Source organism: Mobula hypostoma, chromosome 2 (genome assembly GCF_963921235.1).
Source record: "Mobula hypostoma chromosome 2, sMobHyp1.1, whole genome shotgun sequence".
In the NCBI taxonomy this organism is placed as follows: domain Eukaryota; kingdom Metazoa; phylum Chordata; class Chondrichthyes; order Myliobatiformes; family Myliobatidae; genus Mobula; species Mobula hypostoma.
In genome coordinates this window covers 232,356,499-232,373,783 of record NC_086098.1, presented here as the reverse complement: position 1 = coordinate 232,373,783, position 17,285 = coordinate 232,356,499, and the positions used below count along the sequence as shown (strand labels likewise).

General features: G+C 40.7%; 1 protein-coding gene across 2 annotated transcripts in view; it reads left to right on the top strand.

Annotated features, from left to right (window-relative positions):
• LOC134342923 (cadherin-22-like) overlaps positions 1-17,285 on the top strand; it is a 1,022,768-nt gene that overhangs the window by 671,115 nt on the left and 334,368 nt on the right. The window lies entirely within an intron of this gene.

Sequence of the window (17,285 nt, the reverse complement as noted above, 5' to 3'; positions counted from 1 at the left end):
CATTAAACTACAGAGCTTCTGCATTGTAGTCCGGTGCTTTTTGCTCCATTAAACCTGTTTTTTGAAAACAGGCTCTTTTTAGGGAACAGGATATTTAACTTCGGAAGACATCAAAATCGTACACAATATTCTTCTCACCAAACATCCGAAGAAGGAATAATAACTGTATGATCAAGGTTGGATTTTTTTTAGGTGATTTCCCACCCTTGTTAGAAGCTAAGTAATCATAGAAATAAGAGGGAAAATATAAAAAAAATTCATCACAGGAAATAAAATTGCATCAATGCCATTTGCTGATGTAGAACTGATCGAAATGGTGCTCCAGTGGACAGTACTACAGCTATTTATTTTCTAATAGCTGCCAGAAACAGATTTATATCAACATTAATAACTGAGGTAATCTAACAGTCACGATTAATTGCCAATTAATTATCATTACCATTTAATAGTGGTTAATGAAATAATCTTTTGTGCTGTCGAGAACTGAATTACAAGTGCCTCAGACATAATCATTCCACCATCAAGATATTTAATAGTGAATCGAATGAGACACAATTAACAATATAGACAGTAGGAATTCCCGTCAAGCTTTTGTAATTGACAGACAGGTTTAGACCATAAGACCGTAAAATCACAAGACATAGGAGAAGAATTAGGCCATTTAGCTCTGCCATTCCATCGTGGTTGATTTATTATCCTTTTCAGCCCCATTCTCCTGCCATCTCCTTGTAGCCTTTGACACTCTCACTAATCAAGAATCTGTCAACCTCTGTTTTAAATATGCCCAATAACTTGGCCTCCACAGTCATCTGTGGCAATGAATTCCACAGGTTCACCACCATTTGCCTAAAGAAATTCCTCCTCACATCTGTTCTAGAAAGATGTTCTGATATTCTGAGGCTGTGCCTTTTGGTCCTAGATTCCCCACTATAGGAAACAACCCCTCAACATTCATTCTATCTAGGCCTTTCAATATTTGATAGGTTTCAATGAGAGCCCCCCACATTCTTCTAAACTCCAGCAAGTCCATGCAAAAAGCTAACAAATTGTCCTCCAATGTTAAACCTTCCATTGTTGGAATCATTTTCTGGAACTTCTAGACCCATTCCAAGGCCAGCACATCTTTTAGAAAAGGGGGCCAAAAGTGCTAGCAATATTCCAAGTGCAGCCTGAGCAATACTTTATAAGGCCTCAACATTTCATCCCTGCTTTCATATTCTAGTCTTCCCAAAATGAATGCTTAGATTTTCATTTCCCTTCCGCACTATAGACTCAATCTGCAAGGTAACCTTTAGGGAATCCTGCAGGAGGACTCCCAAATCCCTTTGTACATCTGACTTGTGTATTTTCTCCCTGTTTAGAAAGTAGTCTATGCCTTTTACCTTCTACTAAAATGATATTCCATCTGCCATTACTTTGTCCATTCTCCTAACCTGTCTAAATCCTCCTGAATTCCCCCTGCTTTCTCAGCACTACCTGTCCCTCCACCTATATTTGTATTATCTGCAAATTTGGTCACAAAGCCATCAATTCCATCATCCAAATCATTGACATATAATGTGAAATGAAGCAATTCCAACACCAACACCTGCAAAACACCACTAGTCATTGCCAGCCAACCAGAAAAGGCCCCTTTATTGCCACTCTTTGCCTCCTACCAGTCAGCCAATTTTCTTTTGTTGGTTGTATCTTCCTTGAAATATCATGGGCTCTTATCTTGTTTAGCAGCCTTATGTGTGGCAACTTGTCAAAGACGTTCTGAAAATCCAAGTAAACTCCATTCTTTGACTCGCATTTTCTATCCTGCCTGTTATTTCCTCAAATAATTCCAGCAGATTTGTCAGGGTTTATTTTGTGGTGACATGTATGTACTCTGATAATAAATTTTTCTTTGACATTGACTTTGAAAAAGCTTTTGGCACCCTTTTTTAAATCATTGGCTAATTTATGTTTATATTTCATCTTTTCTCTTCTCATTGCCTTTTTAATTGCCAGGAGATAAATTTAGCATCTTACAATTATTGGGACTTAATGCCCTAATGCCCATTTTGTGAGATTTGTGAGCTAGTTAAGTGCATTTATATGTCCTTGAAAACACTATTTAGTCATTAAATGTAAAATGCCATGCGGCTTGTAGCTGAGCTGCCACTTCACCACCTCCTGCTTCTCAGGGCAGTACTCCCGAGGCCCTCAGCAAATCACCACTAATGTGTTAAGAGCTGACGTATGGGCAGCTATTGCAGAGTCATAGAATCACAGAACACTATACAGCACAGAAACTGGCCTTTTGGCCCACCTATTCCATGCTGAATTAATCTGCTTAGAACTATCAACCTGCATTCAGACCATAGTCCTCCATACACCTCCTATCCATGTACCAATCCAAATTTCTCTTAAATATTGAAATCAAACCCACATCCCCCACTTCTGCTTACAGCCTGTTCCACACTCTCACTGCCCTCAGAGTGAAGATGTCCCTATCATGTTCTCCTTAAGCATTTCACCTTTCAACCTTAACCCATGACCTATAGGTCTAATCTCATCTAACCTCAATGGAAAAACCTTGCTTGCATTTACCGTACCTATACCCCTGGTAATTTTGTATACCTCAATCAAATTTCCCCTCATTCTTCTATGGTCTAAGAAATAAAATCCTAACCTATTCAACTTTTTCCCATAACTAAAAAGTACAGTCAATGTTTCTGCCGAAAACTTTTTCGGTACTTTTTTCCATAGATGCTGCCTGGCCTGCTGAGTTCCATCACCATTTTGTGTGTGTAGCTCAGATTTCCAGCATCTGCAGATTTTCTCTTGTTTGTTGTTCGACCTTATTAACATCTTTTCTGTAGGTAGGTGAGCAAAACTACACACAATACTTCCAAAATTGGCCTCACCGGCATCTTATACAACTTCAACATAACATCCAATGTACTTTGATTTATGATAGCAATATGCTAAAACATTTCTTTATGATCCTATCAACCTGTGAAACCACTTTCAAGGAACTATGGATCTGCATTCCCAGGTTCAGAGGCTCCTGGCCTTCACACATGGTTTAGCAACTAAACCCGGCGGAACCATTTCTACTGCTAGGAGAAGGGGCAAAGGTTGGTTACTGACTCCTTAAAACCAGTTGCTTTGGGCAGATGAGGCTCATCAGCTGTTGTTGGTAGCTCATCTAGGAGAAAGAAAACTCATATCTCAAACCTCTATTGTCTTGCGGCTATATCCACTCATAGGGAAGGCTTCAAGAGTAAACTGAGGGAAAAGTCTGGAGCTGGAGTCCCTAAAGTAGTCCTACACTGAGCTCAATGCTGACTGGTAACGCCTGCGATGCTGCTGGTACCAAACTGAATCAGTTTCTGCTGTTCCTTTGGGTTCATCAGATGCATGGAGAGGGGAAGCTTGCTATATGGGCAACAACTTGCTCTCCATATTGTACCACCTGGGTTTGCACATCTAAACAGCTAGGAGTAATATCCATGGTCAACTCTGATCGATGAAAGCCTCAGACTCAGGTTCCCAGATCTCTCTGTTCTGCTGCTCTTCTCAGTGACCTAGCATTCATTATTTAATTCCTGCCCACATTTGCCCTCCCAAAATGCAACACCTCCCGCTTTTCTGCATTAAATTTCGTCAGTCATTTTTCAGCCCATTTTTATATCTGGTCTGGATCTTACTGCAAGCTTTGATAGTCTTCCTCACTGTCCACCATACCCCCAAACTTAGTGTCTTCTGCAAATTTACTGACTTGGTTTATCACATTATCATCTCGATCATAGATATAGATAACATACAACAACAGTCCAAGCACTGATCTTTGTGCCACACCTTTAGTTACAGGCCTCCAGTTAGAGAGGCGGCCATCTACTACCACTCTCTGGCTTCACCCTGTAAGCCAAAGTCAAATCCAGTTTACCATCTCATCTTTAATGCCAAATAACTATGCCTTCTTGACTAGCTTCTCATGCAGGATCTTGTCAAAGGGCTTGCTAAAGTCCATGCAGACGTATCCATTTCCAAATTACAGGCTCACCAGTCTATAATTTCCTGTCTTATTCCTAGAGCATTTCTTAAACAACTAAATAATATTTGCTATCCTCCAATCCTCTGGCTAAGTATATTTTAAATATGTCTGCTACGGCCCTTGCAATTTCTGCTCTAGCCCCTCATAGGATCCTAGGGAACACCATGTCAGGTCCTGGGAATTTATCCATTTTAATTTTCCTCAAGACATAGACACCTACTCCTCTGTAATTTTAATAGGGTCCATGATCTCCCCCATCTCTTTCGGCTACATGTACAGATAACCACTCTGATCTTCCAGAGGACCAATTATGTCCATTCCTATATCTGTAGAAACTCTTGGGATTCTCCTTTTCCTTGTCTGCTAGCTCATATTAACTCTAAGGGACACTGGGAGCCTCAGACACGAAGGGTGACCAGGTGTTCTTACATGTACACGCCATCAACATGTAGTCCAAACTCATTTACATATTTAACTACAGCTAAATCGGAGTTCATGCTCTTTTTGAATGATGAAATAAATTTTACAGATTCACATCTACAGAAGGAGATGTCCAACATCTTTTTATCTCTTAGGGTAACATTCCCATTGACACTTTCATAATGCCTGGCTATCCTTCCAGTTTATTCTTTCTCACTCATACCAAACTAATTGCCTTTGATTTTTCTTGCCAAGAATTTAAACCAGATGGAAATCATATTGGCCAATTAAAGTACCAAGATACCTTTGAATGTTTGAACATTATACCACTAGTCTCAAGGAGAGCTTCCATTCTGCTGTTATAACACCATTGAATGACACCCTTATTTGATAAAATTGACTCTTGAAATGATCTGTATGGATGGAGTACAAAACGAAGTTTTTAACTGTACCTTGGTACATGTGACAATAACAAACCTAATTAGCAATTAACCAATTTGTCTATTACATTCTCAAGCAGTGCATTCTAAACTTTAATCACACTCTAGGTGATAAAATGTCTCATATCTGTTCTGAAAATGTCACATCCCACCTTCAATTCATGCCCTTTGGTATGCAACGACTTTGCCATGGGGAGCAACTTTGATGGGGAAGTCCAGGTGACTGTTCATTGCAGCATTCTGATAAAGGTCCTAGACTTGGAAGATTAACTGTTTCTCTTTCCAGAGATGTTGCCTGACCTGCCGAGTGTTTCCAGCAACATATTCTTCCATTTCAGATTTCCAACACCTATAGCTTTTCATGTGATGTTCATTTAATTCTGTAGACTTGCACTCCCTCACATTTGTGAGGAATGTATAAAACATTGTCTCATTCTTGGTTGCCTTCCTTTCCCATGTGGTTCAAACAGCTTCCTCTTGGTTCCTCCCAGTGGATTTTCAGGAATATAACTCATGACTTTGTCTTTGCTTCATCTAATGTCTCACCATTCTCTCCACTAAATTGCAAGTTATAATTATCTCCTCTTCTGACACATATACTCCTGACATGTCAGGGTTCCCCTGTAGCTATTCCACTCAGTAACAGATATACTGTACCCTTTGGGTACCATTGGGGGAGATGACCTTGCAGAGGCCAGCAGCAGTGGTACCTTGCCTAACTCTAAGGCAAAGAAGGGAAGGGTGAGGTGAGGCGGAGTGACAGTGAGAAGAGGCTCAATATTAAGGGGATCAGATTAACATTTCTGCGGCTGCAACTGAGATGCCAGAATGGTGTGTTGCCTCCCTGGTGTCAGGGTCAAGGATGTCTTTCAGTGGGCACAGGATATTACCTGACCTCCTGAAGGGGAGGAAGTGTGAGCACTTCATGGTCCATATTGGTATCAATAACACAGTAAAGAGCAGATATGTGGTCCTTCAAAGTCATTTTAGAGAGATGCATAGGGTAGAAGGATAAAAAGCAGGACCTTCAGGATTATGATTCATGACATGTTCTAGTGAGATGAGAAATAGGCACATAGTGTAGTTCAACATGTGACTAAGGAGCTGGTGCTGGATGGAGTACTTCAGATTTATTGATCACTGGACCCTCGTCAGGGCAGGTAGGACCAGTGTACACAAGGTAGTTTGTATCTGAATTGGAGGGGATCAAATATCTTCGTCTGGAGGTTTGCTGATCCTATCCCATGGGGTTTCAACTAGAGTGACGGGGAATGGGAACCACAGCAACAGATCAACTGGCCTGAGGACAAGTAAGACTGAAAAGAAGGACAGCAAGGGCCAGGCTGACCAACATTGTGAGACTGATTGTCTGAAATACGTTTATTTCAACACAAGAAGTATTACGGATGAAGGAGTACCATAGTATGTATTATGGAAAAGGAGGATGAAGTTAGATCAGTACAGGGAAGTAAGATGTAGTTGCCATTACAGAGATCTGGTTGTGTGAGAGACAGGACTGGCAACTCATTGATCCTGGGTTTTGCTGATTTAGATGCAAGGGGATTTCGACTGTTATGTTACTGCGGAGGCTAATTAAAATGGCGTCTTTGTTATGTTAATCTGGGGAATGCGGCTTTGTTGTGTTAAACGCTGAGAAAGTTTGCGCTAGCAGCTTGTTTTTGCTCTAGAGTGTGATAAGAGAATGCTATTAACCAATTGGGATAGTTATTATGGTTTTGGTGTATTTGAAGATACTGTATGCGTGGGGTTTTGGGGCAGAAGGTGGGAGAGCGAGACAGAGGATGGAAGAGGTGCTGTGAGTCTGCTAACGGTCGGACCCCGAGCGGGACGTTCAGCGAGGAGACGGAGACGGACTCGTGTGGAGTGTCTGGTCGACCACCGTTGTTGGTTCCAGGCGGCCGGTTGAGGTGATCCGAGGGGGTCGCAGGGTGAAAAAGAAGGTCCTTGAGCTCCAACGGTTTTTGTGCACGAAGAGATTGAACTTTGATAAGTGTGGCGCCTTTTATTTTCCTTTTATATTTTATTCTCTTAATTATATAGTTCCAGTAATATCTATAAACTGTATATCACTTAATTGCACCTGGTGTATTGTCTGTTATTTGGGCGGGGTGCGGTACCTCACACAGCATCCACACAAACAAATTTAAAAATGCAAACAACAGGAATTCTGCAGATGCTGGAAATTCAAGCAACACACATAAAAGTTGCTGGTGAACGCAACAGGCCAGGCAGCATCTCTAGGAAGAGGTAGTCTCGGCCTGAAACGTCGACTGCACCTCTTCCTAGTGATGCTGCCTGACCTGCTGCGTTCACCAGCAACTTTGATGTGTGTTGCACACAAACGAATTACCGAGTTTGCCGGGGCTGAGGCTGTTTCCCTAAACGACAGTGAGCCGAGCGATCCTGAGGGTGGACGGGGGTGGGGGGGGGGGAGCTACATAGACATGATGGAGAGGAGGGTAAAATAAGTAGAAGGGTTGCATTACCGATTGTGGAGAAGGTCACAGGAGCATTCAGAGATGATGAACTGGAAGATTCATCCACAGAGGCAATGTGGATAGAGCTCCAAAATAAGAAAAGGTACAGTTACACTGACAAGATTATACTATAAGCTCCCCTATAACCACCAGGTAGGAGAGGATATCTAGACAAATTTTCGAAAGGTGAAGAAACAATAGGATTATCACATTGGTGGACTTTAACTTTCCCAGTATTGATTAGAAATGAATACCAAAGTCTGAGATGGGGCTGGACTTCTTCAATGCATTCAAGAGGGCTTTCTGAAACAGCATGTGGAGAGTCCAGCTGGAGGAAGAACATACTTTAGGTAATGAACCAGGCCAGGTGACAACCCTGTTAGTGGATAAACACTTTTGGAATATTAATCGCAACTCATTGTGTTTTAAGTTCAAAGTCAATATATTATCAAAGTACGTATATGCCACCATCTACAAGCCTGAGATTCATTTTCTTGTGGGTATGCTCAATAAATCTATAGTAGAATGATAGAATCAATGAAATTCCACATCAATTTGGGCATTCAACCAGTGTGCAAAAGACAACAAAATATGCAGATGCAAAAAGAAACAAATAATAATAATAAATAAATAAGCAATAAAGATAGTTATGAGTAAAAATCAAGATAGATCTTTTGGGAAGGTACAGCACTGGGAGAGAGCAAATTATAAGAGGATGAGAGAGGAGCTAAGGAGCCATGATTATGAGTAGCTGCTGTCAGACAAGTCCACATGTGACATGTGGGAGTTGTTTAAAGACTAGTTGATTAGAGTTCAGGATCAATATGTTCTGGAATGGAGTAAAGACAGGGATGGTAAGGTAAGGGAAACTTGGATGACCAGAGAGGTAGCAAATTTAGTCAGAATGAAAAAAAGGAAACATACAGTACGTAAGAATTAGGAAATTAAAATCTGATTGGGCTCTTATAGAATATTAAGAAAGCAAGAAACTGCTCAAGCAGTTGATTAGGAAGGCCAAATGAAATTATGAAATATCCTTGGTGAGCGAGGGAAGGCAAAATCCCAAGGTATTTATACTTACAATTGAGAAAAAGTGAATAACTAAGAGAGGGAGCAGGCCCAATCTGTACTTATCCAGGAGAAGGATTTCAAGGGTAATGAAAGTAATGTGGGACGTGTTCATGTGCTGGGACATTTTGAGATTATAGATTAATGCTAGCTCTTCAGAAAAGCAGTACGGTGGATAGATCCCCAGAGCGCGATGGCATATATTCCAGAATATTGAAAGAATGAGGAGATGGCTGAGGATTCAGTGATGATCTGTATGTCCTCACTAGCAACTGGTGAGGTCACAGAAGAATGGAGAGTTACAACAGTGGTACCTTTGTTCAAGAATGGAAATGGGGATATTACAGCTAATTATAGGTCAGCAAGCTTCATGTCAGAGTTCGGGAAGTTATTGGAGAGGATCCTAAGGGTTAGGATTCATGCACATTTGGAAAAAGCATTGTAATGTGCTCTTCAGGCTTGTGAGGGGAGCTGGAAAGCATTTGGCTCTGAAGTTTTTAGAGCACCTGAATTAGTCAATGGTTGTTTAACAAGAGTTTTTAATTGTTTAGAGGTCCTTGTGTTTTTTTCTTGAATGGCTCCCTCTTTGTAATGTGGTCTCCTGGTGCCTTCTGTTTAAACTTGTTAAGTTTATTTTGATAGGCTCAGGGATTCCATATTACTTGTATTATTTAAGTGGATGCCTGATTAGTGCTAATCACAGGGTCCTTGTTTTGAGAATGCTATGTCTTGTGGTTCGGCATGGTCGAGCCACCAATCTTCTGTTGGAATTCTTATCAATAAACTTTGGCTGCCATCTCTACTTTAGAGTTTGTCTTTCCTCTGCACTTGAATTCTGACATTGCCAGCGCACATCGTGACACAAGAACCCCACAAGCGGAGGTTGAACACTGGCATTTGACATTGGATGGCTTTAGGTGAGACTGTAATCAGATCTCAAGTCGACGTTCCCAGTCTATGCTCCGAGTGTCTCTAATCTATGTTCCAAGTTTTTCCAGTCCATGTTCTGAACTTTTCTTGTCAACATTCAGAGTTTATGAAATCCACATTCCAAGCTTCTCTAGTCTACATTCAGGACTTTTTCTAGGTCTCAAGATTCTTAAGTTCATCAAGCTTCTCAAAGTTCTTCAGGTTGTCATGTTTCTCAAGGCTCTTCAGTGTTTCTCATGACCCTCAATGCTTTCAAGGTTTATTCAATGTTTTCAAGGTTTATTCAATTGTCTCGAAGTTCCCAAGCCTCTATTGTGGTTCTCCAGGTCTCTCTTGAGCTCCCCAGGTCCCTTTCAAGTTCCCTGTAACTCTCTCGAGTTCTTAGATCTCTCTCAAGTTTTTAGGTTTCCCTTGGCCGTCAGATGTCGGCCATTGGGAGCAGGATACTGGAACGAGATCTTTGAGCTTGTGCAGGGAGCTAGAAAGTGTTAGGCTCTAAAATTTTTAGAGCACTGAATTAGTTAATTGTTATTTAATAAGAGAATTTAAAAATTAGTTAGCCAACTATTGTTGGCAGAATTTCAGATAGTGGTGAGAGGGCATCTAGTTGAGCTAGCTGTGACACCACTCAACTAGCTGAAATATATCAGCTAGCTGAGCGGTGTCACAGCAACAACCTTGCACTCAGCATCAGTAAGATCAAAGAAGTGATTGTGGACTTCACAAAGGGTAATATGAGAAAACACACACCATAGAGGGATCAGAAGTGGAAAGAGTGAGCAATTTTAAGTTCTTGTGTGTCAATATCTTTGATGATCTATCTTAGACCCAATATTTTGATGCAGCTACAAAGAAGGCATGACAGTAGCTATACTTCATTCGGAGATTGAGGAAATTTGATATGTTACCAAAGACATTTGTAAATTTCTACAGATGTACAACCGAGAGCATTCTAACTGGCTGCATCTTCTTGCATGGGAGGGAACTACTGCGCAGGATCGAAATAAGCTGCAGATGGTTGTGAACATAGTCAGCTCCACTATTACTTGGCATCATAGGCACCAACCTCTGTGGTGTCCAGGACAAATTCGAGGAGCGATGCCTCGAAAAGGTGGCATCCATCATTAAGGACCCCCATTATTCAGGCCATGCCTTGTTCTCATGCTGCCATCTGGAAGGATGTACAGCACCCTGAAAGCACACACTCAGTGATTTAGGAACAGCTCCTTCCCCTCTGCCATCCGAATTCTGAATAGACATTGAACCCATGAAGGCTACCTAACTACTTCTTTATTTCTATTTATGCACTACCTATTTAAGTATTTATTATATATACCATATATATTTCTTTTACTGTGTCATTTTCTATTATTATGTATTACATTGTACTGCTGTCACAAAGACAAGTTTCATGACATAGGATAGTGATATTAAAACTGATTCTGATTCGTTAATTGTTTGGAGTTTCTTGGGATTTTTCTCGAGCGAGTCGCTCTTTGTAATGTGGTCTCCTGGCGCTTTCTGTTTCAACTTGTTAATTTTATTTTGATAAGCTGGAGGATTCCATGTTATTTGTATTATTTAAGCAGATATCTGATTAGTGTTAATCGCGGGGTCCTAGTTTTGAGAACGTGATGTCTCATGGTGTCACTTAGACAAACCACGGATGTTCTGTAGGAATTCTTATGAATAAACTCTGGTTACCATCTCTATAATGGAGTCTGTCTTTTCTCCTTATATGGGTTCCAACAATACCAGTATACTCGTGACAAGTATGGCCTGCTTGGGAACAGTCAGCATGGCTTTGTGTAAGTAGGTCATGCCTCACAACTTGTTTGAGCTTTTTGAGGATAATGAAATAGCTGCTACGTACATGGGTTTTAACAAGCTATTTGATAAGTAGGATGATTGTAGGATGATTTGGAAGATAAGAATGTGAAGAAGACAAATTTGGATGCAGAACTGATTTACCCATAAAAGATGGAGATTAGGGTGGAGGGCTGTTATTCTGGATGGACGTCTAAGATTAGTAGATTCTACAAGGATCAATTCTGGGACCTCTGATGTTTGTGATAGACATCAATGACTTGAATGAAAATGTGGCTGTGTGGATTAGCAACTTTGTAGATAATACGAACATTGCTGGAGTTGTGGAGAGTGTAAAGGCTATTAAAAAATACAGTGGGATATAGGTCAGTTATAGAGTAGACATTGGCATTAGAAGTTCAAATGAAAGGAGAAAGTATACAGTTAATGGTAGCCCCTTTAGGAGCATTGGAGTACAGAGGGATCTTGAGGTCCGGATTCCATAGTTCATTAAAAGTGCCTGTGCAAGTGGATAAGGTGATAAGGAAGGTGTATGGCATGCTTGCCTTCATTTGTAGGGGTATAGAGCATAACAGTAAAGAAGCCATGCAGCAGTGATATAAAACTTTTAATAGGTTACACTTGGGCTATTGCATGCAGCTCCGAAGGTGGAGATCTTAGGTGTAGAAGAGGTCTACCTGGATGCTCCTAGATTAGATGGTATGAACTCTAAGGGAATGTTGGACAAGCTAGTGTGTTAAAGGCTGAGAGGAAACCTTACAGAGGATTTTAAATTATGAATGACATAGATACTGTAACCCTAAGGCTCAGCCAGCTCGTGGTCGTCCAGGGGAAAACAGCCTCTGGCCCCACCAAACTGAGAAATCACATTTGTGTGGATGCTGTGTAATATACCGCCCGGTTACAAACCCACAATGCAAAATATCAGACAGTACACCATATGCAATTAAAGGATTGAACTTTATGAATCTTAATTTGAATATAGGGTTAGTAATGAAAATAAAAATAGGGCCCAGTTCAAGGAAAAGTCAAAAGTGCACGCTGGAGCTCACTCATTCGCCATTCTTCCACCATCAATCTCCTCCGAGCATCGCTGACCTTTGGGCCTTCAGATCCCAGTCCACTCCATCCGGTGGTCTACCAGCTCTCTCCACACGTCTTCCCTCTTCATCTCTCCTCCACCATAAACGGCAAAATATCTCCTTCCAGATTCACAAGACAGAGCAACAATCTCTGAAAGGCTAAAATGCATAACCACAGTCCTGTTATCTCTAGCCATAACCCAAACATTGCTGCTACATAAAAACCATTACCTCAGCAGTGAACATTACAGAGAAGCTATTACATTAGCTTTAGCAGTGAAACATTACAAAGAATCCATTACATTAGCAGTGAATTCTTACAGTATGTTACAATAGAATAAGACAGAACAACATCTTCAAGGTAGAAATGTCAAATTCCAGAGGACATTCACTTATTTCAACAGTTTATATGATACACCTGTATGCCTGCTCGTTAATGAAAATATCTAATCCCCCTATCATGTGGTAGCAGGTCTATGCCTAATAGAAACAGCGTGCAAATCAGAATGGGAAAAAATTGTGATCAAAATGAGTTTGACTGTGGAATAATTGTGGAAAACTTGCCCCATTACTGACTTGTGCCTACAACCTCTGAACTTACTTTCAAGGACTCTTCATTTCATGATCTCAATATTTGTTGTTTATTTATAATTATTATTTCTTTTTCTCTTCAGTATTTCCACAGTTTGTTGTCCTTTGCATGCTAGTTGTCCACCCTGTTGCTTGTGGTCTTTCATTGACTCTATTATGGTTATCGGATTTATTCTGTATGCCCACAAGGAAACAAATCTCAAGCTTGTATACGGTGATATAAATATAATTTGATAATAAATTTACTTTGGAATTTGAACTTTGATACCAGACAGGTGGGTTTGAGTATCTCAGAAACTACTGATCTCTCGGGTTTTTCATGGTCGACAGTCTCTAGCATTTTCAGAGAATGGTGTGATAAAGAGAGAATCATCCCATGAGTGGCAGTTCTGTGGGCAAAATCACCTTGTTAATGAGAGGTCAGTGGAGAATGGCCAGATTGGTTCAAGCTGACAGGAAGATGACTGTCACTCAAAAATCCACACGTTACAACAGTGGTATACAGAGGAGTATCTCTGAATACACAATACATCAAACTGTGAAGTGGATGAGCTACAGCAGCTGAAGACCACGAGCAAGCACTCAGTAGCCACTTTATTAGATACCTCTTGTACCTAATAAAGTGGCCACTGAGAGTTCTCTTAAAGTTAAAGGGTGGGAATTTAAAACAATGTGAGTCATAGAAAGTACAGCAAAGAAACAGGCCCTTCAACCCTTCTAGTCCGTGCCAAGCCATTTAAATTGCCCACTCTCATTGACCTGCACAGGGACCAGAGCCCACCATACTCCAATCCCCCACCATCCACAGTCACGGAAAAGGCACAAGGTTTTTATGCAGAGTGGTGTTGGTATTGGGTTCAGCAATGTGCCTTTGCAAACCTGTACAACTTTCCACACTAATTACAACACTGCCAACCTTTGTGTTATCTGAAAACTTAGTAACCCACTCTTCCACTTCCTCATCCAAGTCATTTATAAAAATCTCAAGTAGCAGGGATCCCTGTGCAATGCAAATGGTCACCAATCTCCAGACAAAGTACTCTCCCTCTGCCTTCTATAAACAAATCAATTCTGCGTCTACACAGGCAAGTTTACTTGGATTCCAAACTTCCTGACTGCCTGATTGAGCCTACCATGGGGAACCTTATCAAACACCTTACTAAAATCCATTTACATCACATTCACTACTCGTGAGGCATGATCTGCCCCATGTGAAGATACGTTGACTATCCCTTATGAGACTATGTTTCTCCAAGTGTTCATAAATCCTGTCCCTAGGAATTAAGACTCTCTGGCATATAATTCATAGGGTTATTCCTACTGCCGTACTTGAACAAAGGAATAATATTTGCTACTCTACGATCATCTTGTACTATTTTTGTGGCCAATAAGGGCACAAAGATCCAATACCAAATGTGCAGTAGTTTCTCCCCTTGCTTCCCGTAGTAACTGAGGATGTATCCCATATAGCTCTGGGAACTTGTTTATCCTTATGTTTTTCCAAAGGCCTAGCGCATCTTCTTTCTTATAATTGACATGTTCCTGCACTTAAGCATGTTTTACTCTTTTCTTACAAGCATCAAGGTGAATATTGAAACAAATTAGTTATAAGGGACCTCGCCTACATTCTCGGACCCCAGGCACAACTTCCTTTTTCTATCCCTGACTGGTCCTATCCTCACTCATTATTCTCTTTTTCTTCACATAGGAGTAGAATGCCTTGAGGTTTTCCTTATTTCTATTTGCCAAGGTTTCTCATACCCCTTTTTAGCTCTCCTAACTCTATTCTTCAGCTCCTTTTTGGCTACCTTGTACTCTCTAGAGTCCTGTCTGATTCTTACTTCCAAAAACCTGAGTAAATTTCTTTCTTCCTCTTGACTAAATATTCCACATCTCTTGCAACCATAGTTCCTTCACTCTATCATCTTTCCCTGCCTCAATGGGACAATCCTATTTAGAACCCCATGCAAATACTTCCTTAACAGCCTCCACATCTCTGCTTTCATTTCCCTGAGTACATCTGTTCCTAATTTAAGCTCCCAAGTTTCTGTCTAATAGTATCTTAATTTCCATTGCCCCAATTAAATACTTCCCCGTACCATCTGCTACTATCCCTCTCCAAGACTACGATAAAAGTCAACTAGTTGTGATCACTGTCTTGCAAATGTTCACCCATCAACCATTCTGGCACCTGACCAGGTTCATTGCTTAGTACCAGATGCAGTATGAACTCTCCTCTGGTTGGCCTGTCTACATATTGTGTCAGGTCTGGATACACCTAACAGATTCCGCCCCATATATACCTTTTGCATGAAGGAGGGTCAAGTCATTATTGGAGAAGTTGAAATCAACCATGTCAAATGTTATTTTTGGGGTGTCCAAAGAACAGCCCCAATAGAGTGATTGCTCCCTTCCTGTTTCTGACTTACACCCAAACTGACTCAGCAGGTAATCCCCCGAGGTCGTCTTCCCATTCTACAACTATAATACCATCCTTGATTAATCCCTGACATGTTTGTGCCTGGGTATAGACAATATTTCTTAGCATTTTTTATGCCTCTTCAATTGAATTAGAAGTTTGTAATCCAGTCCAAGTGCAAGGTCATTTTTGCTTAAAAATTTGAGCTGGATCTGCTCAGCTTTTAAGTCACATTCAGCTATGTCCCATTGTACATTGTTTAACATTAATCCACAGTTTCAATAAATACTTTCATAAAGTAATATATTCATTGACTTTAGCTTCTGTTCTTTGAATTTTTGTGGCAAACTTGTAACTCTCTGCTTCTTCAAATGCATGCCGCTTGAAATAATGTTCAAGTTTCTGTACTATGTCAGAGAATGAGACATTTTTGATTTTCTACAGTGGTACCTCATTGAGAAGTGTTCCATAACAAATAACTTATTAGAATGACCTCCAAGTGCCATAGTAGCGATATCCAATGTTTACATATTTTCATTTTTTTATATTATTTGCAATGAAATATATATCTTCATCATTTCCACATTTATTGTCAGACTCACACACTTGAATAAAAACTCCTATGTTGCCTTTCCACTTTGTTACATTTCCCACCAAATCACTTGTCCTGCTGAGGGCACAACATCCAGTTCTCTTCTGCTTTCTCTACTTACCAGAATGACCCTGCATTTCACCTGAACTCTGTACCGTCGCAAGGTATTATCTTCCCTGAATGCAGAGTTTGAGAGTGAAAGCATTTTTAATCTTTAAGCGATGAGGTTCCAACAGTTTTCTTTCCCATATCTTAAGATGTCTTTTTTGCCTCTCTGTGATTACGCACGTGATCTCTTTGTTCTCTGCATTTTTGTCTGTCCATCTAAGAGTCTCTTAAATACCTCTATCGTATTTGCCTCCACCACAATGCCTGGAAACACATTCCAGGTACCAAACACTCACTGTTTAAAAACCTTGACTCACACATCTCCCTTATACTTTCCCGCCTCATCTTAAATGTGCACCCTCTAGTATGGGCTTTGTGAAATATCGCAGACAATACAAATATTATTAGTGGTAGAAAATTATCATAGGATTTAGTAGGACACATATCAGATGCAGATAGAGAGGTGAGGTGGAAAATGGAGTTTAATCTGTCCAAATGAGAGGTGCTGCAATTTGGGAGATCAAATGTACAGAGAATGGTGGGGCCCTTAACAGTGTTGATGTATAGAATGATCTTAGAGTCCCCTTCCATTGATTCCTGAAAATGGCTACACGGATGGTTAAGACGGCATATGGCATTATTGCTTTTATCATTGAGTTCAAGAGTTAGGAAGTTATGTTGCAGCTGCATAAAACTCTAGTTAGACCACATTTGGAGTATTGCATTTAATTTTGGTCACAGCGTTGCAGAAAGAATATGGAGTCTCTGGAAAAGGTGAAAAATCTTGCGAGATGTGGGAAGGCAGGGAGACCTCCAATATCCCTGACCTCTACAACTACGAGAAATGCATCCAGCTGCAGCTTCAACAAACTGTGGTAAGGAGTTGGAGCTGGAAATGGATGAACTCCAGATCATTCGGGAGGCTGAAGGGGTGATAGAAAGGACATATAGTGAGGGAGTCACACGCACGGTGCAGAAAACAGGAAACTGGGTGACAGGCAGGAAGGAGAAAAGGGTGAAGGAGCCAATGCAGAGTACCCCTGTGGCCATCCCTCTCAACAGCAGGTATATCACTATGGATACTGTTGGGGGGAGTCGTAGTGTTCCACAGGGTCTATGTTGGGATCAATTCCTTTTATATTGATAAAATTCTTCACTGAGGAAGACATCAGCAGTATACCAGACACTCAAAGGTGTCAGGGAAGAGAAGTGTGCGCAGTCACAATTACAACAGAGTAAGTACTCAGGAAGCTGAATAGTCTAAGGGTAGATAAATCTCCTGG